The sequence below is a fragment of the Mytilus galloprovincialis genome, chromosome 2 (assembly GCF_965363235.1).
Source record: "Mytilus galloprovincialis chromosome 2, xbMytGall1.hap1.1, whole genome shotgun sequence".
In the NCBI taxonomy this organism is placed as follows: domain Eukaryota; kingdom Metazoa; phylum Mollusca; class Bivalvia; order Mytilida; family Mytilidae; genus Mytilus; species Mytilus galloprovincialis.
Window position 1 is genome coordinate 108,936,135 of NC_134839.1, and position 26,260 is coordinate 108,962,394.

The 26,260-nt window shown below is 33.1% G+C and overlaps 1 long non-coding RNA gene across 1 annotated transcript; it reads left to right on the forward strand.

Annotated features, from left to right (window-relative positions):
- Positions 1-25,338, forward strand: LOC143065341 (uncharacterized). Its single transcript, XR_012975449.1, has 3 exons — positions 1-131; positions 6,883-6,972; positions 25,199-25,338. It is a non-coding gene; the product is annotated as an uncharacterized LOC143065341 (long non-coding RNA).
- Positions 25,339-26,260: the final 922 nt, after the last annotated feature.

Consider the following 26,260-nt stretch of genomic DNA (forward strand, 5'->3'; position numbering starts at 1 on the left):
CACCAAAGTCACATGATGTCTTACTTAGTTGAATATGGACACGTTTTAGATTTACCTTTAAAGTAAGGAAAAACTTGCTCAGACCTTAACGGGAAAATTACATATTCTTTTTGTGAAATTCAAGTTTGAAGGTAAGTATTTTAAATAGTTTGATTTCGAGGAATGAAATAAAAAAGGATGAAAATTTATTTGGTAGTAGAAATCTATATTCGATTATTTTAGAAAGGAGAAGGTTCACGAAGGTTTAAAATTGGCTGTCAATTTTTAATTTTTTTTTAAATCGGACCAAAATGTATCAAATTTCACATAGAATTAGTAAAGATATTACTGTTAATACAAAGAACTCATTTTTGCAACTCACATTATAAATTACAAAGTTATGATCCATAAATTATGCATTTTCTATGTTGATTTTGGTCAAATATTTCCATAAGTTATACCATTTTTAGCATAATTAATTTTACCGTCATCCCTGATCCAGGACATTTCTGTGTTTATGGATTCAATATTAACCATGGCACATTTTGGTTACAGAACGTTTCGGATCGTAGGTTGTGGCCAAGGTTTTCCTAAAGCTTGTAGGTCCGAAAATGTGCTGACTACAAGCCTATAATAAAGTAGTATTACCTAGCATTAAGGCTTTTAAAATTTAAGAATAAGATTGTAGCCTTTTTGATATTTTATGATAACGTTGAAATCCAAGGCCATATCTTACCAAAAGTGAACCGTGTCCTTTAACCGTATCATTATTTTTAGAGTAGTAGCAGTGAAAATGTAATAGTAGCAAAATGAGTAGTTATTTTTTGTGTTGCTTATTTCATGTTTTTAGTAACTGCTTTAATCTAAAAATCAAGGTGACTAGAAGTGATAAATAGATTTTGATGAACATGATGAAAGCATTGTGGTAAAGTGAAGGGAATTGGGGAGGAAAATATTATTTAGTCATCGTAGGTAAAGAGATTTTATATGTTGTTTTACAATAAAACAAAAATACTATGAACGCTATTTCCCCCGTCACTACATATTGTAACGTAAAAAAAGCCGATTCCTTCTAGTACATAATAGTAATATTTTCTAGATAAAATTACTCTTTATAATACTCATCATCGTTGTTTTACAATACAAAATCTAAATATCTTCCAGATCACACATATTTGGAGTGTGATTCCTTTGGATGTTACAATTTTTCGAAAAATATCTATTTTAACACCTAAATTTTCGAGTACACCGGTCTTCTCTTCTCACGTGCACTTTTAATTAGAAAAGTTCCGTTTAAATTTGCTTACTAATTTAATTTCAAAAGAGTTACTCTTTCCTGCATATCAATCGATGCCTTTGGAATTGTTTCCCTTAACTTCCCTGATCTAGCTGCTAGGTATACATGCGGTAGAAAAATAAATTGACGTTGTTACTCCACGAATTTTTTCGCCTATCAACGATTTAAACCAATTTATAGCCTGTTGTACTCTTCGTTGCTATTTTAGATGGGGGAAAGGATAACATTATATGGACATTTTGTGTTTATTTCAAATGGTTTTATAGTTACTATTTACCAGATCGTTTTCTTGTGAATTTATCATTAAAATCGTCCTTCACTACTGTACAACAACAAAAAATTTCCATACCAGTAACAGTCATTTTATGACTGATACAACTATTTTAAGGTTGTAACAGATGATTTATAAATGTCCTAACTCGAAAAACGTTGCAACAGTCAAAAGTAAAATATAATTAAACGCCGAAAAGGTTGTTACAGAAATAATAAGTTTGTTGTAACCATTTGAAAGTTGCAAAAGTTATTTCAAAACTGTCCCGACGTGAAAAACGTTGAAACAGTCATAGATAAACTGTTTAAACACCGAAAAGGTTGTTTCAGTTAAAATATGTTTGCTACAACCATTTTAGAGTCATAGTTAATTGATAAGTGTCGCAACTTCCAAAACATTGATACAGTCATAAAGACTATTAAAAGTCACGGATACAAATTTTTTGACAGTCCGGGATAGGTTGGAACATTTGTAAAACAATTTCACCGTGTGCACTATTAGAAAGTTATTAAAAAAAGACACAACTGTCACACCCATCTCTGTTACTTTTTCCCTGTTATTATTAATTTTTCTTCCACCTAATTTTGTCCGGCAGTTTTCTCAAAGCCAATGGAACTAATTTTGATGATTGTTGACCTTAATGAGGACCACCAACAGTAGAGTCGCAGTGAAACTTTGGAACTTTAAAATAGCCGCCGTTGCCATTGAAACAGCAAAAATGTGAGAAATATTTTTTGTTTTGTTTTTGATGATCATTTGAGTATGCCTGAACCAAAATTCAACGTTGGTGTCCACTATATACAGGTTTTGTGTAATTTTGAGAATCTTCGGAACTTCGATATTGCCATGGAAACTGGAAATGTTAAGCATTGAACCCTATAGGAAAAAACCTCAAAGTAGCATTTACTCGCTTAATATGGTAGGTCAAATCCAGTGAAACTTTAATGGTATGTTACTTATCATGCACCAATGTGGCAGGTGTTTTGGGAATATTGGAAATGGTCACTGTTACAAAGGAATCAGCAAAATTGTCCAAAAACTTCAAAATGCTTTAAACTTTATGAATCTTCAAACAAATGTTAACTGGCATGTAAAGAGTTGCCGTTTGAATTTGGAAATTTCAAAATGCCAGCCGTTGCCATGGAAACAGCAAAAAATTCGAAAAATTTCAAAATGCTCCAAATGTTCTGAAAAATTACAGAAAGATGTATAGCCATGCATATATGTGCATTCACCGCTTAGTGGCAATGGTGGGTGGGTGACATCCGCTATTTCTTGCAATAGCAATTCTAGTTTATAATTCCTTTGCCTCTCATCTCTTCTAAAAAAAAAGTTCTGAACCAGCTTAGAATTATTTGTTGACTCACTACGCCTCGCCAGAAATTTTAACATTTTGGATAATAGCACCCCTCTTTCCTTGGATCCTTGATCGACCATTGACAGTAATGGTATTTTCATATTAATAGAATATCTGTTCTAGTCTTCATTTTGACTGCTCTATGTGTTTGAAGTTGTATGTGTATCCTATAAAAAGGTGATCTCTATCACAAAAGTGAATTTAGGGATAAAAAGTTGATTTTGAGGTGGAAGAGGGGAGAGGAGGGTAGTTTTTGTGTTAATTTGTGGATGGCAGAAAATAAATATTCTGGCCCTGGTCCGAGTGAAAATATATAATCTATTCTGACCTCATCAAATTTGCCAGTTGAGTTGATAACTTCTATGTCATTTGGTCTCTTTTGGAAAGTTGTCTAATTTGCAAACAAGTACCACATCTTTTTATTTATTAAGATCTTATTGAAAAACATTCACTTAGTAGTTGAAATTTTGTCTTCTTGTAAAGACATTTATTTATGTTGAAAGCTATATGTTGACCTCTAGATTATGGTTTTGTTGTTGTTGTTGAGTTGATGTCTCATCATAGCAGTATACACAATCTCTCCCGTTTTGTTATCATGTTTTTAATCTATTTGTACTTCATAAGATTTTCACACCATGCTATAATGTACAAATGTAGTTGTGACATTGTGTATTCACCATGGATAAGAAGGATACAGTTCAATAAAACTGAGAATGGAAATGGGGAATGTGTCAAAGAGACAACAACCCGACCATAGAAGAACAGACAACAGCAGAAGGTCACCAACAGGTCTTCAATGCAGCGAAAAATTCCCGCACCCGGAGGCGTCCTTAAGCTGGCCCCTAAACAATATATATATACTAGTTCGGTGATAATGAACGCCATACTAAACTCCAAATTGTACACAAGAAACTAAAATTAAAAATAATACAAGACTAACAAAAGCCAGAGGCTCCTGACTTGGGACAGGCGCAAAAATGCGGCGGGGTTAAACATGTTTATGAGATCTCAACCCTCCCCCTATACCTCTAGTCAATGTAGAAAAGTAAACGCATAACAATACGCACATTAAAATTCAGTTCAAGAGAAGTACGAGTCTGATGTCAGAAGGTGTAACCAAAGAAAATAAAGAAAATGACAATAATACATAAATAACAACAGACTAATAGCAGTTAACTGACATGCCAGCTCCAGACTTCAATTAAATTGATTGAAAGATTATGTCTTCATCATATGAATATCAGGTCCAATCCTTCCCGTTAGGGATTTAGTATCATACATCATAACATATATGAGAAGAACATAACCCGTGTCATGCCAACAACTGATTTTTAAATGAATGTGTTTAGTTCCGATGCAAAGACCCTATAAGTGAATCAATATTAACGCCAAAATATGAAGTCTAATCGAACAACGACAAAAAGAAAATTCCAATTCTCATCCTCGCTCTTGATTCAACGTTTTTACATTATATTTCTATTGCTGGTTATTATCTTTCTTTTGCTATAAGTTTTCAAAATTATAGCAAAAAAAAAAAAAAAAAAAAACACCCAAAAAATCAAAAAAATGCTTGCACCCTTAAACATGATAAATTAAATTAAAATTAACAGCTCACCAATAGTACATGATACGCCCTTGTCAGGCTCAGGGGTTTTGATAAATATTATTTATAAGAAAGAAAGTATTATTCATGTCATGAATTTCATGTACTGCATATGTATAATATATACATTTATGATATAATAAATGATACAATTTGTTAAACAATGATCTTCAGTTATCTTGTTTGTGTTTTATGGACTACTTTTTGTCATGATTTTGTCTAGTGACCTAGATTGTCCCTTTGATATCTTCTGTTCAATTTCAACTTTGATAATATAAAATTAAGAAAATATACAAGTATTAAATTTTATCTGAAGCAGAACAAACTCAATTTTTGAACAATTTACCCTTTTTAACCTCTCAAAACTATTTCAGTGCTATTTCATTCCATCCATTGAAATGACCATTACACATGATATACATTCCGTTTTTTTAACCATAGCACTTTATTATAAAAAGTGAATTCTTATTAAGGTTTGAATATCTCAATGGGATAGGATAATTTTGTAATGTCACTCGAAGGTGTGAATATGTTCTAAATTGGTGAAACGCTATTTCCCCCGTCACTACATATTGTAAAGTGTAAAAAGCCGATTCCTTCTAGTACATTATCTTGGATAATACTCATTTTGTTATACATCTATAAAATGTATTTTATTACCGGAATGAACACATTTTCAAGGTCTAAAATTTTCTAGATAAAATTACTCTCATATGACTCATCATCGTTGATTTACAATACAAAATCTAAATATCTTTCAGATCACAGATTTTTGGATGTTTCACACAGTCCTTTGCATGTTACAATTTTTCAAAAAATATCTATTTTCACAACTAAGTTTTCGAGTACACCGGTCTGCTGTTTTCACGGGCACTTTGAATATAAAAAAGGTCCGTTTAATATTGCTTACTTATTTAATTTCAAAAGAGTTCCTCTTTTCTGCATATCAATTGATTCCTTTGGAACTGTTTTCATTATCTTCTCTGATCTAGCTTTATACACATACGGATAATTGGCATGTTCCAGAGAGGTTTACGGCCTGTAGAAAAATAATTTGAAGTTGTTACTCCAAGAATTTATTCGCATATCAACGTTTTAAACCAATTTTACACAAAACTCCTACAGCCTGCTGTACTCTTCGTTGCTATTTTAAATGGGGAAATGATAACATTATATGGACATTTTGTGTTTATTTCAAATCATTTTTATTTTATTTTTACTATTTACCAGATCGTTTTCTTGTGAATTTATCATTAAAAACGTCCTTGCTTGCTAAAACGGAACAAACATTGAACAGATCAAGTTTTCAGGTTTTTAGCATTTACAGGGTTGGTAATATTTTGACACTAGATTTCTCACTGATCACAAGTATAAACCATTTAATAAATAGTGTTGAAGGCCGTACTTTGACCTATAATTGATAACTTTTTATTTACATTGTCACCTGGATGGAGAGTTGTCTGATTGACACTCATACCACATCTTCTTATTTATATAGGGATGTCATAACAACATATGTCTAGTGAGTAAAACAATAACACTTTGTTAATTGGCTGGGACTCATAGAAAGAAGATTCAATTTATATAATTATCACTAATACAGAAAAGCATATACATTGTGTCATAAACGGATAAAACCGACAGAATACATTTAGATAAAGTATGTTTTTAAATGAAATCATCATAGATACCATGATTGAATTTTTTACGCCAGACGCGCGGTTTATCTTTATAAGACTCATCAGTGACGCTCGAATGAAAAAATAAATTAAATGGCCAAATTAAGCATAAGATTAAAGAGCATTGGGGACCAATAACTCCGAAAGGTTTTGCCAAATACATCTAAGGTTATCTATTCCTGAGGTAGAAAATCCTTAATATTTCAAAAAAAATTAAACTTTTGTAAACAGTTAATTTATAATTATAACCATATCAGCGATAATTCATGTCAACGCATCAGTGCTTACCACTGGGCTGTTGAAATTCCTAGGGAAGAAACCTCCAACAGCAGTTGAATCGACCCAGTGGTTGTAAATAAACTCATCATAGATACCAGGATTAAAATTTTTGAACGCCAGACGCGCGTTTCTTCTAAATAAGACTCGTCAATGATGCTGTAATCAAAAAAAAATTAAAATGCCAAATAAATCACGAAGTTGAAGAGAATTGGGAACCCAATGCACGAGCTCCTTTCATTTTTCTTACTAAAGAAAATAAAGTTGTATATCAGGGTGAAAATCATTTACTATTTATCGTTCCAGAAAAACGCTTGGGACTCATGAAATTTACAAAGAGTTGTTTTCATTTTGTACCACTATGCAATTCGTTTACAAGAAAACCATTGTATGAAAAAGCAAACTAATATTCTTTTTCAGATAAAAAATGAAATTGGTAATTCTTGTTGTGTTTCTTGCACGGATTGCATTTGCTAGTAACTCGTCTTGCCGGGTAACGTCACAATCACAGTAAGTACATTGTCAGCAATCTAATATCTTTGTCAATCCGAGTCTAGATTAATTATCTTTCAGCACTTTAATGTCTTAACTATTTCAATCCTGATGTTAGTTAATTATTGATCCTCGAATTGTCTCTAATAATCATTGGGTATATAAGATGTCAGCATTTAAATGTCTTTAGCAATCCTTGCTAGAAAAAAAAACTGTTATCACGCCAATGTCTTAATTAATTCATGTGCAAGTAAACTGTTAGCATTCTGATGTCTTTTACGATTGTTGTTGTTATTGGTTTTGGTAGGCGGCTTAGTTATATAATAATTGCGCCTTAAATTCATATAACATAGCTATTATGTATATACACTCATTCCTTAATGTAGTTTTGGTATTACATATTGGCAGGTAATTATAGCCGTTCCTTTTCTATAACGCGTATATTATTCCGAATAACATTCCAAAGACATATTGGTATTTAGTGATTCCTCCGTCCCTGACGAGAAAAAAACCACTTCTGTCATTGAATGAGAACTCACCCCGACCTACACCATTAGTCGCCTATTCAGATATATATACATGTAATATATATACGAAGAAAAGATAGAAAAATACAAAACAATATTAATACCAGTAGATTATTAAAACAATGCAATTAATAGATTTTGTGTTAAGTACAGAGATTTTCAGCGAAACAACAGTGCAGGGTTGTGCATATATTTACAATATTCGGTGTATTTTTGGCTAACTGACATTATCCTCTAGTACAATTTTTAGTGACACCGTCGGATTTAGCACATGCTTCTATTCTGAAATATAATAGGGTTAGGAATGAAATAAATAATACATTTATGCGAAGAACAGAGCATTTGTGTAATGTCCAACCCGATGTTGTTTGGGCTATTGTCTAAATTAATTGATCATGAGACCCCTTGACAATTTTGCTCAAAGGATTATTCAATTAATTTTGATTTTGTTAATTTTATATATCGACAATTATTGTTTGATTAGCGTAGTTCTGAACATTAGTGGTTTACAAGAACTCTATAATTTTATCGATTTGGATCGATTGCATCGTGGTTATTGATTTATGCGCTGAAGCTAAGAGCGTTCCCGTCCTGTTTGAGAACTTGTAAACAGTCGAGATCCCCACCCCTAAACCATATATATTTATGTATGGGACAATATAACAAATCAAATGAAATATATGGGGAGTCTCTGGGGTCACCCTACCCCCTTCTGTTTGAGAACTTGGAAATGGTCGAGATCCCCACCCCTAAACCATATATATTCAGGTATGGGCCAATAAAACAAATCAAATGAAATATAGGGGGAGTCCCTGGGGTCACCCACCCCCTCCTGTTTGAGAACTTGTAAACAGTCGAGATCCCTACCCCTAAACCATATATATTCGTGTATGAGACAATATAACAAATCAAATGAAATATATGGGGAGTCCCTAGGGTCACCCCACCCCCTCCTGTTTGAGAACTTGGAAATGGTCGAGATCCCCACCCCTAAACCATATGTATTCATGTATGGGACAATAAAACAAATCAAATGAAATAAAGGGAGAGTCCCTGGGGTCACCCCACCCCTTCTGTTTTAGAACTTGTAAATGGTCAAGATCCCCACCCCTAAACCATATTTATTCATGTATGGGACATTATAACAAATCAAATGAAATATATGGGGAGTCCCTGGGCACCCAACCCCTCCTGTTTGAGAACTTGGAAATGGTCGAGATCCCCACCCCTAAATCATATATATTCAGGTATGGGCCAATCAAACAAATCAAATGAAATATAGGGGGAGTCCCTTGAGTCACCCACCCCCTCCTGTTTGAGAACTTGTAAACAGTCGAGATCCCTACCCCTAAACCATATATATTCGTGTGTGGGACAATATAACAAATCAAATGAAATATATGGGGAGTCCCTGGGGTCACCCCACCCCTCCTGTTTGAGAACTTGGGAATGGTCGAGATCCCCACCCCTAAACCATATGTATTCATGTATGGGACAATAAAACAAATCAAATGAAATATAGGGAGAGTTCCTTGGGTCATCCCGACCCCTTCTGTTTTAGAACTTGTAAACGGTCGAGATCCCCACCCTTAAACCATACATATTCATGTATGGGACAATATAACAAATCAAATGAAATATATGGGGAGTCCCTGGGGTCACCCACCACCTCCTGTTTGAGAACTTGTAAACAGTCGAGATCCCTACCCCTAAACCATATATATTCGTGCATGGGACAATATAACAAATCAAATGAAATATATGGGGAGTCCCTGGGGTCATCCCACCCCTCCTGTTTGAGAACTAAGGAATGGTCGAGATCCCCACCCCTAAACCATATGTATTCATGTATGGGACAATAAAACAAATCAAATGAAATATAGGGAGAGTTCCTTGGGTCACCCCGACCCCTTCTGTTTTAGAACTTGTAAACGGTCGAGATCCCCACCCTTAAACCATATATATTCATGTATGGGACAATATAACAAATCAAATGAAATATATGGGGAGTCCCTGGGGTCACCCCACCTACTCCTGTTTGAGAACTTGGAAATGGTCGAGATCCCACTCCTAAACCATATATATTCATGTAAGGGACAATAACACAAATCAAATGAAATATAGGGGAGTACCTGGGGTCACCCCAAACCCTACTGTTTGAGAACTTGTAAAAGTTGAGATCCCCACTCCTAAACCATATATATTCATATATGGGACAATATAACAAACCAAATGATATATATGGGGAGTCCCTGAGGTCACCCACCCCGTCCTGTTTGAGAACTTGTAAACAGTCGAGATCCCTACCCCTAAACCATTTATATTCGTGTATGGGACAATATAACAAATCAAATGAGTGATATGGAAAGTCCCAGGGGTCACCCCATAACCTCCTGTTTGAGAACTTGTAAACGGTCGAGATCCCCATCCCTAAACCATATATATTCATGTATGGGACAATATAACAAATCAAATAAATATAGGGGGAGTCCTTGGGGTCACCCCACCTCCTACTGTTTGAGAACTTGTAAACGGTCGAGATACCCACTCCTAAACCATATTTATTCCTGTTCGTCATTTCAAAAAGATTTGAATGACACACAGAGTCAAACCTCCTATGCGTCACATATGCATATCACTTTACTAGACCAAACCAATATGTACTGGACTTTGCCCAATGTCAGGAGACCATGGGAATGACGAATTATGGGAGCTTTGTTTGGGAGACTTCATAACCGCATCATGTTACAATTATTTCTTGTTTATTATGAAATTTTATTGATGCAAAAAATGAGTCTAGGTTAATTGAATTTACTTTAATTATTTTTTGAATTATTTCTGGGCCTATAATAATTTTCATTTATGGCTCATTATTGAGTAATTTGCCTTAATGATCAATTCATTAAATAAACATAAATGTACAAATATACGAATGTCTAATGTTTGTTCTTTCAAATGTTAAAAAATTTGAGGCAACACTGCCAGTTTCCATAATTACGTTTGCCTTGGTTTTTGGTTAACTGCCTACAGCACTTACAGTGCTTTGATTTAATATATAACGTTGTGGTTTGTAATCTTGACAATTTTTTTGTAAGTTCTATAGATGAGAGCTTCATATTGGTATTAGCATTTAGTGCTTTATATTTGGTTGCATGTGTAAGCATATTCTTTTGTTTAATAGTTGGAATATTTATATTTTCATTTCTGATGGCAGCCAGTTCATGTAATACATATAGTCAGGATTATTAGTAAGCTATAGTTGTTAGTTTTATTTGTTTCTGTTTATTGTCATGATTGATATGGACTATATAGCTTGCTGATTGGTGTGAACCAAGGGTTTCGCGTTGAAGACCGTACTTCAACCTATAATGGTTTTCTTTTACAAATTGTGACTTGGATGGAGAGTTGTCTTTGGTACTGATATGATAAAACATATTTAATTCTATAATATCATATCTAACAATTTATTGGTAATTTGTGCATTTTCCCTTTGATGTGTACTCTCTGATAATGTCAGTATATTCAGTTAACTGGTCGTGATAAAAAAAATGAATGAAACACTTGTCATATTGTTTGAAAGTTTCAGTAAAGTTAGTTTAGCCTTTTTGACAGATCGTGTGGAAATTTGAATAGAAAATGAAGGAAAAACCAGATAAACTTAAAAAAAAAAAGCACAATTATTGATAGCTTTCCTTAATTATTCACAAGGACGAATAAACATATCATCCATGCTATTCCGATCTGAGTTTTTATTCATATAGTCTGGTGCTGTTCCAAATAGTCTTCTTTTTCTGTTTCTTGAGAAGTATTTGTTTTACCTTTTCAGTCACTAATATCAGGAGCGTAGCTAGAAAGAAACGATGTGCAAGCAACTAACGCCGAGCGGAGCGAGGCGAAACAATTTTGGGACCCTTTTATGCAGAAAAATGTTTTCTTTTCCGGTTTTCGGTCATAGGACGGTTAAAAAAGGAGCTATATGTAGATAGGACTTATAAAAAAATTTATGAATGTAAAACTATTAATAAATCTTCTGAATAGAGTTATACATAAACAACACATATATTTGATACAGAATTTACTCAAAATTGTCCAAAATCTGCTCTTCAGGTCCCTGCAGAAACAAACTTCTCTATTACTTTAATTGCCAATATTCACACTGAAATGCCGATGAATATCCAGTAATGCTAGTAACTGTCGTCGTTCATTGTTGATCGTACATATGTTTTCAGCATACGCAAAAAATAATGAGACTTTCCAATACTGTTTTGGCGTGTTTGCAGGGTGATTGGTTCCGGTAGTCTGTCGACCACATCGCCTCGGCATATTTTCAACGATATCGAAGGGTTCTGATCATTCTAATGCCGATTGGTACATCTCATTCCAAACTGATGTAAAAGATACAAGTTACTGTCCGATTTTGTCATAATCTCCAATAACACTCTTATTTTGAAACCAAATGCCGTTATTTAATGATATTTCATCAATTAAAAAAGTGACAACATAGGTGTTTCCTTTAACATTCAATTTATAAATTTTTATTTTGCCATTTTTTTTTTTGTGCATGCCGAATCGATGTGAACGCAACTGCGTGTTAGCGTATAGGGAGCTACACGCCTTAGTCTATAAAGTGTTACAATTCATATTTAGACGCAACACATAAATAGTGACCAAAAAGGTACCGCTATCGCATGAGAGAAGCTAGAAAAAAATGAAATATACTCATTTTCAACATTTTTGTGGGACCATGAAGATGTGGTTTCATTGTCAATATATAGACAGATATCCATAGACCAAAGAACAAATAAGCAAACAAATTCAAAAGTGGATGTAGGATGAATTATGAAAAAAAGGGGTGCCCGGGGCCCCAAACTTGACAACATTTGGCGTGGAACAGGTAAAATGTCTGCATTAACAATAAATGTAGCCTTTAAATGGGGTGACTTGGGTCGTCTTTCCCTAAATCCGCTTCTGAAATTAAAGGTAACTGCATATTTCTGGGCTGGGTTGAAAAATAAATGAACATGACTTTGAAAAAAGCAAGAATTTTAAGCTAAAAGAAATAGATCAAAATTGGGTGACATCTATTAAAATGTTTGAATTGAAATAATTATGGAGTTGACAAGAAATGAGCTTGTTCAGATAATATGTATACAGTCAGCCTACAGACTCGTTGCCTCCTGAAATGTCTGCTTACACAGTGCTTAAATAAGTCTTTCCTAAAATGATTTGAAATCGTTTGTGATCGTTTTCATAATGAACGCTGAGCGTACATGTATAATGACAAGATAAATGTTGTTATCCATCCAACTAAGTAAAATATATAACTTCTCGATGAACTTCTAAAACAATGATACATCTACTGATTCATATCGTATCATTCTATGCTGATGCTATGTGAAAAATAATAAAGAAAGTTGACTTACCGATATGCTTCCATTATATTCCGCATTGTTATTCAGTTATGTCCAAAGCAGAACTAATGAAGCGCATGCAATAATTTATTTTCAATAGATGCATTTGAAAAAATTATTTTCTATTCTAGTTAACCATAGGCGGATCCTGGGGAGCCCAGGTCCCCCCTTTGGTGGGGAAAATTTTGTTAATTATATACGAAATCACTGAAGCATGACGGGAGCGGGCCCCCCTTAGGTCAGACAGCGCCCCCCCCCTTTATGAAAAGTTCTGGATCCGCCACTGTTAACGGACGTCTTTATGAAAATACAACATATCATACTATGTTCATGATGTCATGTTATCATCTATATATATATAAGAATATTCCATTAGAGTTGATTTATTTAACTAAAAGAGTGCTTTGAATACACCTTATTGCTATTTGTCCGCCATTTCTGCACATCACAAAGGTTCCCGTAAAATTTTGACGTCATAATTATCAATTATGGACTTTTGACGAGGTCAATACGTTATATATGGACCTGTTCAGATTATATTGATCGAGGACGAAGTCTGAGTGTCAATATAATATAACAGGTCCATCTACAACATATTGACTGAGTGAAAGTCTTTAATTTTTATATTACATAGGTAAATAATGTATTAGGAAAATAGCGCTTGTATTCTTCAATTGTATTTTTCAATTTTTTTTACATGATCTTGAAAATATCAATATTCTTTGAAAATCTTCATAGCTTGTTGCGTTAGCTTTCTTGTATTATCAACGTCTGCATTTAACATAAAATTCTTGATATCTCCTTCTGATAAACTTGCAAACAATTAATTTCTTTTCGTCTTCTGCGGTGCTTCCTCCATGGTTGTTATGTGTGACGTCATAAATCTAAATTAAGCAACATTTTCATATTGACCACAAAAATACATGTACATATAAATAGAAACATAGCGTCAAGATACGTAAAAATAGAAACAAGGCTACAGATCGTAAAATAACCTTTGAAACACGTGATCGCCATATCCAATGAAAACAGTAGAATGCTACACCATATGTAATATTACAAAATATCTGACGCCACAATGGAAAAGTGATTGTTGTATGACGTCAATGGTTGAAGTGGGACAGATTCTCAGGTCAGCTGGGACAGAATTCCAAATAGCGATAAGGTGTACGGTAATTATATATGGGTACTATGTTCAGGATGGGATGAATTCTAATATATATACGTAAAATACCCGTTTGGTTTTGGAATAAAATCCCGGATCTGGATTCCCTTATCAACCGCCATCATTGTTTAGGCATCCAAGTCATAAACTGGAGCCTTAAGCCTTTACGTTAGTTCCACCTGCCAATATCACATATTATAAATACCTACAAATACAGGCGATAGATTAAACTCAGCACCATTGTATATCGATGATACATGTACATATAGTATCAGCTCATTCAAATTTGAAAATGTAAGCAAAATAGCAGCACCATCTGAAAATGGAAAACCTTGATTAAATCTCGAGCATATGTGAATCAAACAAATAGTAATTAAAAACCAATTCTTCAGAGAACAATTGAAGGTCTTTCCACCTCGATAATAAGAATGAAACGATGTTAGAAAAAGTCACTCCTTGTTGATGTAATTTGGTTCTTCAAATTGATATAAAAGAATAAGATTAATAGGTATATGCAGAAGACTGAATTGTTTTATTATGAACAGAAAATAATTTTTAGCAAAGGTCAAAATCTAGAACATCAAATTGACCTTTGACCTTGACCTCAATTTCAAGGTCATAGGTCAGTGATCTCAAATTAAAAGACCCAAGGTTAATTATTTGTATGGTTGTGGAGAAATACTGATTTCAAATACATAAGTGGAGAAAATGTAACGAAGTCATTGGGTTAAATATATTTTATGAAGTAATTACAAAGTCAAGAAAGATTCTAAAGTTCAAATGTTCGAATGTTCACAAACTGTCTTTAAAGTTGAATTGTTCGAATGTTCAATATCTCACACGGGCACGTGATCGTATAGTTTCAATCCTGATGGAGTACGTTTGGATATTAAGCGCATATGTTCCAGCCTACCTAGGAGGGGGGAGACCTTGGCGGAATCTCCGGTACCAATCTCTTGTACCAATCTGTCATCTTCCAAGTCCAAAGCTGGATCTTATATAGTCCAGTTGTCCATAAACATTGGCCCATAGCTAATGGCCGGTTACGTAGTAGTCTGGATGTTAAATAATTCTAGTGTATGGTTAATTGTCAAACTATGCAATTAACCCCTGAAGGATACATGTTATTTCACAGTAGACATGGTCATTTATTGGCTGCAGGGTATATATATGTCTATAATATTTGAACAGATCGTTATTAAGTGTCCAAAGCGTACACGATTGTCATTGAATTGTTTAATTCCTTTTTAATAAATTTCCTAATTAATACTCCTTGATAATTAATGATATGAAACACAATTGTGTTACAAAAACTCCTATAAGGGTTAACCAAAACACTTCACTGAAATAGGTTGAAGTTGCGTCTTTTTGTAAACGGTAATTTGGCAAACAAATCATATCATTAACTGTAACAGTTTCTTTTGAATAACAATAACAAGCAAAATTCAAAATTTATAACATGACCATGACCTTTGACCTTGATCTCAATTTCAAGGTCATAGGTCAGTGAACTCAAAATAGAAGACCGGAGGTCAATCACTTGTATGGTTGTGGAGAAATACTGATTTGAAATACATAAGGGGAGAAAACTCCTATAAGGGTTAACAAAAACACTTTGACTGAAATAGGTTGAAGTTGCGCCTTATTGTAAACAGTTATTTGGCAAACACATCATATCATTTACTGTCACAGTTTCTGTGGAATAACGATAACAAGCAAAATTCAAAATTAAGAACATGACCTTGACCTTTGACCTTGACCTCAATTTTCTTCTAATGGACCAAGGACTTCATATCAAAAGACTGTAGACCTCTACGACTTATAACGTAGGAATTTATCCAACAAATTGCCTATCTTAAATTTTCAAAGGGTAATAACTCCCATAAGATGTCTTCCGATCACTTAAGTCAAATAAACTAAATCATTCTCAAGAGTAGACAAACAATTTGGTGAAAACAGTTTGCTATAATCTTTTACCGTTTTAGAGATATAGCGATAACAAGTAAACGGGGACGCGGGGAGATAACTCCTATAAGAATAAGTGTTCGGTCACACAGGGTTTGAAACCCCCATTACTGTACAACATCATTGGCCAAAAAATCCATTCGATATGTTGCAAGACAAAAAAGCATCTCGGAGAACAATTGAAAGGTCTTTCCACCAGTAAGGATCTATTTTGACATGAAAATATTAAAATTTGGTTTTAAAATATTAATTTTAGCGTCAAATAACAAGTTATTGTACGCTGATTCCAAAAATGTAAGGTTTCTATACTAAAAGATATAAATAAGGGAGATCATTTTCTACTTCCGGTTCAAAATATGTTACTTTCCAGTACTGTCTTATAGTGTACTTGACGCTGATTCAAAAAATATATGGTTTTACATACTTTTACAATAATTTGTTACAAAAATTAGCCACTTCCGGTTTACAAAAGGTCACTTCCGGTTAGCTTTTTCAATGTCATATTGCTTGCAACCTAATGCAATAAGTCTAATAGCTTTAACATGAATACATATGAGGTAAAAGCAAAGGTCAAAATCTAGAACGTTAAATTAACTTATGACCTTGAGCTCAATTTCAAGGTCATAAACCAAAGACCTCAAATCAAAAGACTCTAGATCTTTACTTTATATTATTAATGAGTTATATTACTTGATATTAGATATATAAAAGGGAAAACTCTCATCAAATGTTTACGTACTCTTTCAACTAAAATTTATGTGTAACGACATGTCGCGACTAACAATTGTATGAAAAGATTTTGTCAATATCTTATAAGATTTCTGAAAATGAGAGATAACAAGCCAAAATCAAAATTTTGAACATGACCTTGACCTTTGATCTTGACCTCATTTTCATTTTTTTTAACCAAGGACTTAAAATCAAAAGACCCTATGCCTCTATCACTTATGGTTTCCAGTTATAAATACATTTCACTTATATCAAACAAAAAAGGGGAAATAACTGTCATATGGAGTTTCCGGATAGCTTCAGTTAGAATTGATCAAATCATCCTGAGGATATAACGAGCAATTTGGTAAAATAAATTTGTCGGTTTCTTATACAGTTGTGACATATAAGTAATAACAAGAAAAACAGTGTTCGGGGAGATAACTCTTATATGGAAAAGATTTTTGTTACGCAGTGTCAGTTTCAAAAGCGTATTAATTGTTCGATATCATATACCATATATCTAAGCGACATCTTAAGAAACAAAAAAACAGCGAAGGAACAAAAAGTTGGCGGAAGAAAAAAAATAATAAGAAAAACAGTGTTCGGGGAGATAACTCTTACAAGGGAAAGTTTTTTGTTACGCGGTGTCAGTTTGAGAAGCGTATTAACTGTTTGATATCATATACCATATATCTAAGCGACATCTTGCGAAACAAAAAAACAACGAAGGTAAAAAAAATTGGCGGAAGAAAAAAAAAATAATTAAAAACCAATTGTTCAGAGAACCATTGATGGTCTTTCCACCAGTTAAGACCTTTTTTTATATGAAAATATTAAAATTTCGTTTTAAATGTCAATTTTAGCGTCAAATGACAGTTTATTGAACGCTTATTCCAAAAATATATGGTTTCTATACAAAAAGATATAAATAAGCGAGATTATTTTTTACTTCCGGTTTAAAATATGTTACTTCCGGTAATTTTTTATTGTTTACTAGACCCTGATTCTAAAAATATATGGTACTATATACTTTTTCATTAATTAAGTACAAAATATAGCTACTTCCGGTTTACAAAAGGTCACTTTCGGTTGTCTTTTTCTAGATCCCATTGCTTGCAACCTAATTTAAAAAGTCCCATGTCTTGATCATGTATTCATATGAAGTAAAAGGAAAGGTCAAAATCTAGAACGTTATATTTACCTATGACCTTGAGCTCAATTTCGAGGTCACCAACCAAGGACCTCAAATCAAAAGACTCTAGGCCTCTACTATATATTGTTAATGAGTTCTATTACCTAACAACTAATATTAGATATAAAAGGGGGCAAAACTGTCATCAAATGTCTATGTACTCTTTGGACTAAAGTTTATGTATTACGACATGTCGGAACTAACAATTTAGTAAAAATAATTTGTCGATAAGTTAGGCAGCAACCATTTGATTTTATGTAATGCTAAAATTGAAAGAAAAAAATTGTTTTCGACTTATCTCGAAAAAAATAGATTGTTTTTCGCCGCGGACGAAAAAAAAAGTTTGTACAGAAAAAAAAACCATAGCCCCCCGCCCCCCCAGAAAATCAAATGGTTGCTGCCTTATACGGCTTTTGAAAATAAGTGAAAATAAGCCAAAATCAAAATTTATAATATGACCTTGACCTTTGACCTTGACCTTATTTTCATTTTTTTGGACCAAGGATTTCAAATCAAAAGACCCTAGGTCTCTATCACTTATGGTTTGCCAGTTAGAAATGCATATTCTTATATTAAACATAAAATGGGGGGATAACTCTCATATGGAATCTATATACGGCTTCGGTCAAAATAAAACAGAACATCCTGAGGATATAACGAGCAATTTGGAAAAATAAATTTGTCGGTTTCTTATACGGTTGCGAAGCCTTAGAGATAACAAGGAAAACAGTGTTCGGGGAGATAACTCTTATTTGGGAAAGTATTCGGTTAAACAGAGTTGGTTTCAAAATTGTATAAACTGTTCGATATCATATTCCAAAAATCTAAGCGACATCTTGTGAAACAAAAAAACAGCAAAGGAAAAAAATTAGGCGGAAGAAAAAAAAAAATTAAAGTTCAATTCTTCTTGAATAATCGATAGGTCTTTCCTTCCATTTTTTTTAATTATACTGTCATAAATAAAGTGTCATATATATTGATTGATTGATTGATTGATTGATTGATTAATTAAACACGTTGAATAGTGTTTCTTGAAATAAGCGAAAAAGAAACAAATAAGATCTTGGACACCATATTTAAACACATGAGACGGAAACATGCATGCATTGATTAATTGATTGATTAATTGATTGATTGATTGGTTGGTTGGTTGGTTAAACACGTTGATTGGTTGATCAAACACTTTGGTTGATTGGTTAAACACGTTGGATAGGTTTCTTGAAACAAGCGAGAAAGAAACAAATGAGATCTTGGACTCCATATTAAACACATGAGACGGAAACATGCACTGATTGACAGATTGATTGGTTGGTTGGTTGGTTGGTTGGTTAAACACGTTTAAAAGTGTTTCTTGAAACAAGCGAAAAAGAAACAAATGATCTCTTGGACTCCATATTAAACACATGAGACGGAAACATGCACTGATTGATTGATTGGTTGGTTGGTTAAACATGTTGATTGGTTGATTAAACACAACGGTTTGTTAATTAAACACGTTGGTTGGTTGGTTGGTTAAACACGTTGGATAGGGTTTTTTGAAACAAGCGAAAAAGAAACAAACGAGATCTTGGACTCCATATTAAACACATGAGACGGAAACATGCACTGATTGATTGATTGATTGATTAGTTGGTTAAACACGTTGATTGGTTGATTAAACACGTTGGTTGGTTAAACACGTTGGATAGGTTTCTTGAAACAATCGGAAAAAATCTTGGACCCCATATTAAACACATGAGACGGAAACATGCACTGATTGATTGATTGATTGATTGGTTGGTTGGTTGGTTGGAAGGAATTCAAACACACATAAAACTCTTTAAATAGTGCCAAAATCATATAATTTTCCTCTTAGTACATGACCTTGACCTTTGACCTTTCGACCTTTGTCAAGGTCATTGTTCCACAATGTCATTGCAAAATACCCTATGGGTCAAGGACCTTTTGTTTAAGAGTTTTGCCTAATAATGGCTTTTTATAAACCATAAACGGGGGTTATGTCCCTTACATAATGGTAAAACCAATACAGTCGTAACGTAACAAAGTTGCCCCTTGAAGTAGCAAGCATTTTTCACTACTTAAATTTTCTGTATCTATAACCATTCTAAAGTTATAGGGAAATCAAAAACAAATAAAAATCTAAAATACGACCTTGACCTTTGACCTTGACCTAATTTTCATTTTTTTGGACCAAGGATCTTAAATCAAAAGACCCGCAGTCTTTACAACTGATGGTTCATAAGATTTATTTGCATATTGAAAAGTAAAATATTCAAGGGGAAATAACTCCTAAAAGAAGTCACTGAATCGCTTCGGTTAAAATTATTTGAAGTTGCGCCATCTGGCAAGGAACATTTAAAAAAAACACAGTTTATGAGGAGTAGTGATAACAGTGTTTTTTGTAATGGGGAGATAACTCCTATAAGGTAAATAGTAAATCATGGTTCTTCTAATACAAGATAGATTTTATACCTTTGATACATAGTACCAAAGATCATTTTGATATGTTGCGTACTTTTTTTTATTTAAGACTTTGAAAACGGACGAGGAAAAAGAATAATAATAATTAAAAACCAATTGTTCAGAGAACAATTGAAAGTCTTTCCACATCAAAGAAATTATAAGATAGTTTCTTCATACTGATGCGATAAATAATTGTTTAATTATATTTTTTGAGTGAAATAAGGGAGATAATATGCTACTTCCGGTAAAATGAATGTCACTTCCGGTCTCAAATGATAGCTTATTTCACACTGATTCCAAAAATATATAGTTTCTATATACTTTTGAATGTAGAATGGGAGATAATTGGCCACTTCCAGTTTGTTGGAAGTCATTTTTAGTCTTCAGTAATAAGTTTATGTATCTATATAGCAAATTACATGGATTCTGAGTACTTTTATATGAAAAAAATTGCAAAAAAGGCTACTTCCGGTTTTCTCAAGGTCACTTCCGGTAGTCATTTTTCAAGGTCATTTGTCAAATGCCTTCATAATGAACTTGGTTGAAGTTATAATCAAATAACCTCATAACAAGACATTTCAGGGGCACCAACTCCTATAAGATGCCATTAAATTGTATCAGACTAAATGTAGCATATCTTCATTACAATAAAGCAGACATTTTGCACTTGTTCTTTTATATGTATCTTTCAAAGTGTCTGAGAAAATGCAAAAACAAGCAAAAGTCACAATTCAGAACTTGACCTTGACCTTTGACCTTGACCTCATTTTCTAAGTTAGGACATAGGGGCCTCAAATAAAAATATCTCAGGCTTATATGGTTAACGGTTGATGAGTTGAAAACACATACCGTCAAATTTATTGTGTAGGGGTAGATAACTCTTATAAAATATAATCGAATCGCTTCGGTCCAAATTAGCCAAAAATTCCTGAGGATGTAACGAACAATTTGTAAAAAGAATTTTGTCGCTATCTTTTTTTGTTACAAAGGAGATACACACACATGATAAACAGTGAATAGGGAGATAACTCTTACAAAGAAAATGGTTTGCCTTAGCAGGGTGAAATTTAAAAGTGCATAAACTATACGATACTATATGAGAAATATCTAAGCGACATATTGCAAAACAAACATTTATCGCAAGAACAAAATTTGGCGGAAGAAAAAAAAAATAATTAAAAACCAATTGTTCAGAGAACAATTGAAGGTCTTTCCACCAGTTAATATCTATTTTGATATTAAAATATAAAAAATCAGTCTAAAATGTCAGTTCATATGGCTTTATGATGTATAGATATGAATTTAAAGCAAAGGTCAAAATCTAGAACGTCAAATTAACGATGTTTTAAAGTCAATTGTTATTGTATCAATCGATTGTCGAATACTGTACCTTAATGCAATTACTCCCTCAAATTTAGAACGTATGTGAAAGTAGGCCTACTCGGACAAAAAATAGTGCATTTGGTGTCATTGTTTACTTAAACTAACCAACACATTGGCAGAAATGAAACTTTTGGTGAAAGAGAAATATATTGAGACCATTTTGAGCTAAAATTTACTTGTTTATGAGTTTGCATTCAAAATTGAGGATTAATGAGCTCCATAGTATACTAATTTAAGATTTCCAGAAAACCAGGGGTTATTTTTGGTGGTACCTCTATTCGGAAGACCTTTTCTTTTTTATATGATTTTGAACACCTGTTGAAAATTGGCATGTAGAAAGCTGATACATGTACGATTCAGGATATACCTGGTTTCTATGAAGTTAAACTTAAGGTAAAATATTTAGAAAGCTGTGAAAATTGTAAAATTTGGTTGAACAGATAGGGACTTTTAATTGGTGGTATGACACCTATATTTGACAGACATATTATAGTTGTTATCCTGATCGGACGTCCCCATTTGATGAGCGGCCTAAAAGATAACCATTAACTCAAGCTTATGATTGTGATATTATAGGTAATATATTGCATACACTATCCCTATAAAATCATTACAGTGGTGTCAGAAGTCGGCTCGAATCCACTGATTTACACCAGTTGTTAATCGGTGACATCCATTCGCGCCATATTTTCATATTTTTTTTTCTTTGTTTTCGCGAGAGGAAAATCTTTGTTTCTTCTCTCCCGCGATTGTTTTATTTCATGGCGCGCTGATTTATCAGTACTTTTGATATTTGCGCGAGTGATGTATTCGTTTCCAGGGGCGTAGCTTACGTTGAGGCAACCGAGGCAGTTGCCTCGGCCGGCAAAAAAAAAAACACAAAAAAATATTTTCCTTCACTGTATTTTCTTTTAAATGATTGTCGCAGCAAACTGGCTACTAAACAATAAGATAGCAACTTGTTATGTATTGTTGGCGCGGTTATTGATTCATACCCTTTACGAATTATTCAAGACTTATGGAAACATTTGAATTAATTTTCCCTCCTCTACTTGGACAAACCCAGTACGGTAGTTTTCTGTAATTCAAGTTTGTCAGAGTAAAAGGAAATCGACAACAGAGTTATTTTGTCCTACCCCATTCAGCCATTGCAAGCGAAAACAGTGAGTAGAATAGATGAGGATCCAACTCACGAGTCACCCGATCAAATCACTTTACCATTGAATTAGGTAATTTATTTAATTTTGTATCAGAATAATTTCTAGTATATAAGGGCCTGGGTGAGGATTTTAAGAAAACAGAAAAATCGGCCCTGAAATGAATTTAAATTTAAAAGAATATGGATTTAAAATAGTGCTTAATTATAAAATAAAGGAAAATCAAATTATGGGCGACAATGATTAAAAAATAAATATTTGATAATCCCATTCTTAGCATTCAAACCCCCATTAATAACCGTTGACATGTTCCCCTACGACTATGTTCATTGACTCTGGTACCAAACAAAACAAAATATGCATCTATATATCATAGTGCACAGAAAACAATTTACATGTTGTGGTTCTCAAGTTTTATTCTCGCTATTTTAAATTCATAGTACGTTTTCACAAGCAGGGAATTTAAGATATTTAAAGGAATCACTAATTCCAGAGAAATATGTCTGTTAGTTAATACATAATGTCAGTTTATATATAAAAAAATCAACCAAATACTGTTCATTTATAATGAAGACTTCAGAATAAAGTAAATGTTAGTTATTCGCCGGTTGACACGTTCATCATGAATGAAAAAAAGTAAAAAATCATTCAATATATAATTACAAGACCTTCGAAGGAATACACCACTAAAACAAGTGCCGTGCTAAACTTTACATGTAGCATATGTTTTTCTCCTAGTTTATCCTGAAATTCGTTTGTTCAATCCAGCTGTCATTTTGTGGTGATTATCTATAATTCGTTGATTCGTGACCTACGACCAAATAAATGATCATCACAACACTTATTACAAATAAACCTTAATATTTTCGGTTTTTTCTTCTGTATTGAACATTTTGTACAGGTTTCTTCTATCCACCGAGCAAGGTCATGATTTCTTGTGATATGACGTTAACTCATGTCACAGTGAGGTACAGCCAACTATATTAGAGTGTTCTACGGCTTGGAAATATATTGGGAACCATTAGGCATTTGAGTTGGCTTTCTGCTGGGAACAGTATGTCAATATATATGTTCCTGCTTTCTGTAACTGCTAGCAAGTCAGGAAACTGACTTTTCATTGGTTGTCTAATGTGATACCTTCACGTATTTTGTTATTTTTATAGCTTTGAGTATAGATAGTAAGGCATATAATTAACATTATTATGATGAAAGAAAATTGAACAGCAACTATTTTTAACGATTCTTTTTTGTTCAAATTGTAAAAACCTCGATAGCTTCAGGGGGCGGCGCCCCCCTGACCCCCTGCCTCGGTATAAACAGAAGGCAAGCTACGCCACTGGTTTCATATTCATATTGTGATTATCAGACATTCCGTGTGATTAAATTCCCATCCCCCCTTTTTAACACATTTACATAAAATACACAGATTTGCATACACCTTGAGAATAAGACAAAATAACCTTATAAACAAACAACTAGTGGATAGTTTTTGATTATCTATTTTGTTTATTTCAGGTTTTGTTTATTTATGTTAAAACAAATCAACACATTTATTTTTTCATTCATTGATATTCCGTTGAGCGTCAGATCTTCTGATGTCAGATATCATTTATATGTTTTTCTTTTGTTTTTCATAAATTATTGATACAACTGTGTGCGTCAGATCTTCTAATGTCATAGTTGTTCTCAAATTTTTTTTTTTTTATTTTGTTTAATTGTCTTGTCGGTTTTACCGTCTGAAAAGTGTTCACTCATTAAAGAATGTGTTGAGAATAAAACTTGTACTGTACTACTATTTGTTGTGAAATGTGTATATACATACGTCATTGTTTACAATTTCATGCCTGTGTTTAAATAGTTTTTTTTTCTGAATTTATAAATTTGTATATTTGATATTAAAAAGAAAGACAAATATTAACATATTTGCTTGTGCAAATTATATGTTTATTTACATTTATGCATATGTGGAAGTTTTGAATATTTAGGTCCCTTGACTTATATGATGATATAATCAGGGTTATTAAAATTAGTAAATTTCTGAATCAGTTTTGCGCGTCAGATCCTCTGATGTCATAGGTGTTTTCAGATAATTTTTTTTTATATACACTTGTGTTTTCATTTGCAAATCAGAATAAAATCAATATACCAATTTTTCTAAAATTGTGCGTGATTGTATGTACAGGTGTTTGTGATTTTGTTTTTAAATCTTGTTTGTGGGTGTAGTGTTTTTGTATATTGTAGTGTTATTTTTACTTTCCGCATTTTAACAGGATGACGTTCAAGTTTAGGGAAGAGCACACATTCGAAAATAGAAAAGCAGAATCAACAAAGATTAAAGATAGATACCCAGAGAGAATACCTGTGATAGTAGAAAAAGATCCAAAGTCTCACATACAAGATATAGACAAGAGAAAACTCCTTGTACCTAATGACATTTCTGTAGCTCAGTTTATGCGGATTATACGAAAAAGAATTCAACTGCCATCAGAGAAAGCTATCTTCTTGTTTGTTGGCAAAGTCCTGCCACAATCCAGTGCCAGTATGGGACAAGTTTATGCAGAACATAAACATGATGACGGTTTCTTATACATTGCTTATAGTGGAGAAAATACGTTTGGATGTTGATTGTAAGACTTAACCAAGGACCTTCCTGGAATAATAAATGAATTAAATGTGAACATTTTGGAAATATAACGTTTTGGGAGATTTTCAATGGAATGTCAAATATAATTTTAAAATAAATGCCAAAAATTCTGAAACATAAAACAGTAGACAGCTATTCTGATTTTAATTTTGGTTACCACCAAAGTGTAACATTGAATGTTGTCATTTAACAATTTTGGAATATTTTTTAGAATGATAAAGGTTCCAATATACAACCTGATATGAAAAATTGAGAAAGTTTCAATTTTTTACCGTGATAATTGAACTGTGCTAGGCATTAGAGTACACAAGATCCTACTTTAGAATCTATGTGCTTTGTATTGCAGAGCCAGATTATTTTTGACAGATCCACCTGTATATTACATTATGTATCGGTACAAGCCATGAATTTTTGTTATTTATTTTTATTAGATCAAGGGTGTTTTATGTATTACCAGTGAAATCATGAGGTATTATGGGTATTTTACATTATTTATCATATAAGCTACTTTTTCATGACATTAAGTTTTAAAGGAACTAAATGGTAAATGATTTTTGTATGTATTTTTCATGTATTAATACCAGCTATAAACATCATAAAACCAACTAGTTGCAACCTGATATTTTTACGCATATTTAAATTTGAATTGGTTGCTAGGAAAACAGTATAAAACTTTTTCTAGAAATAA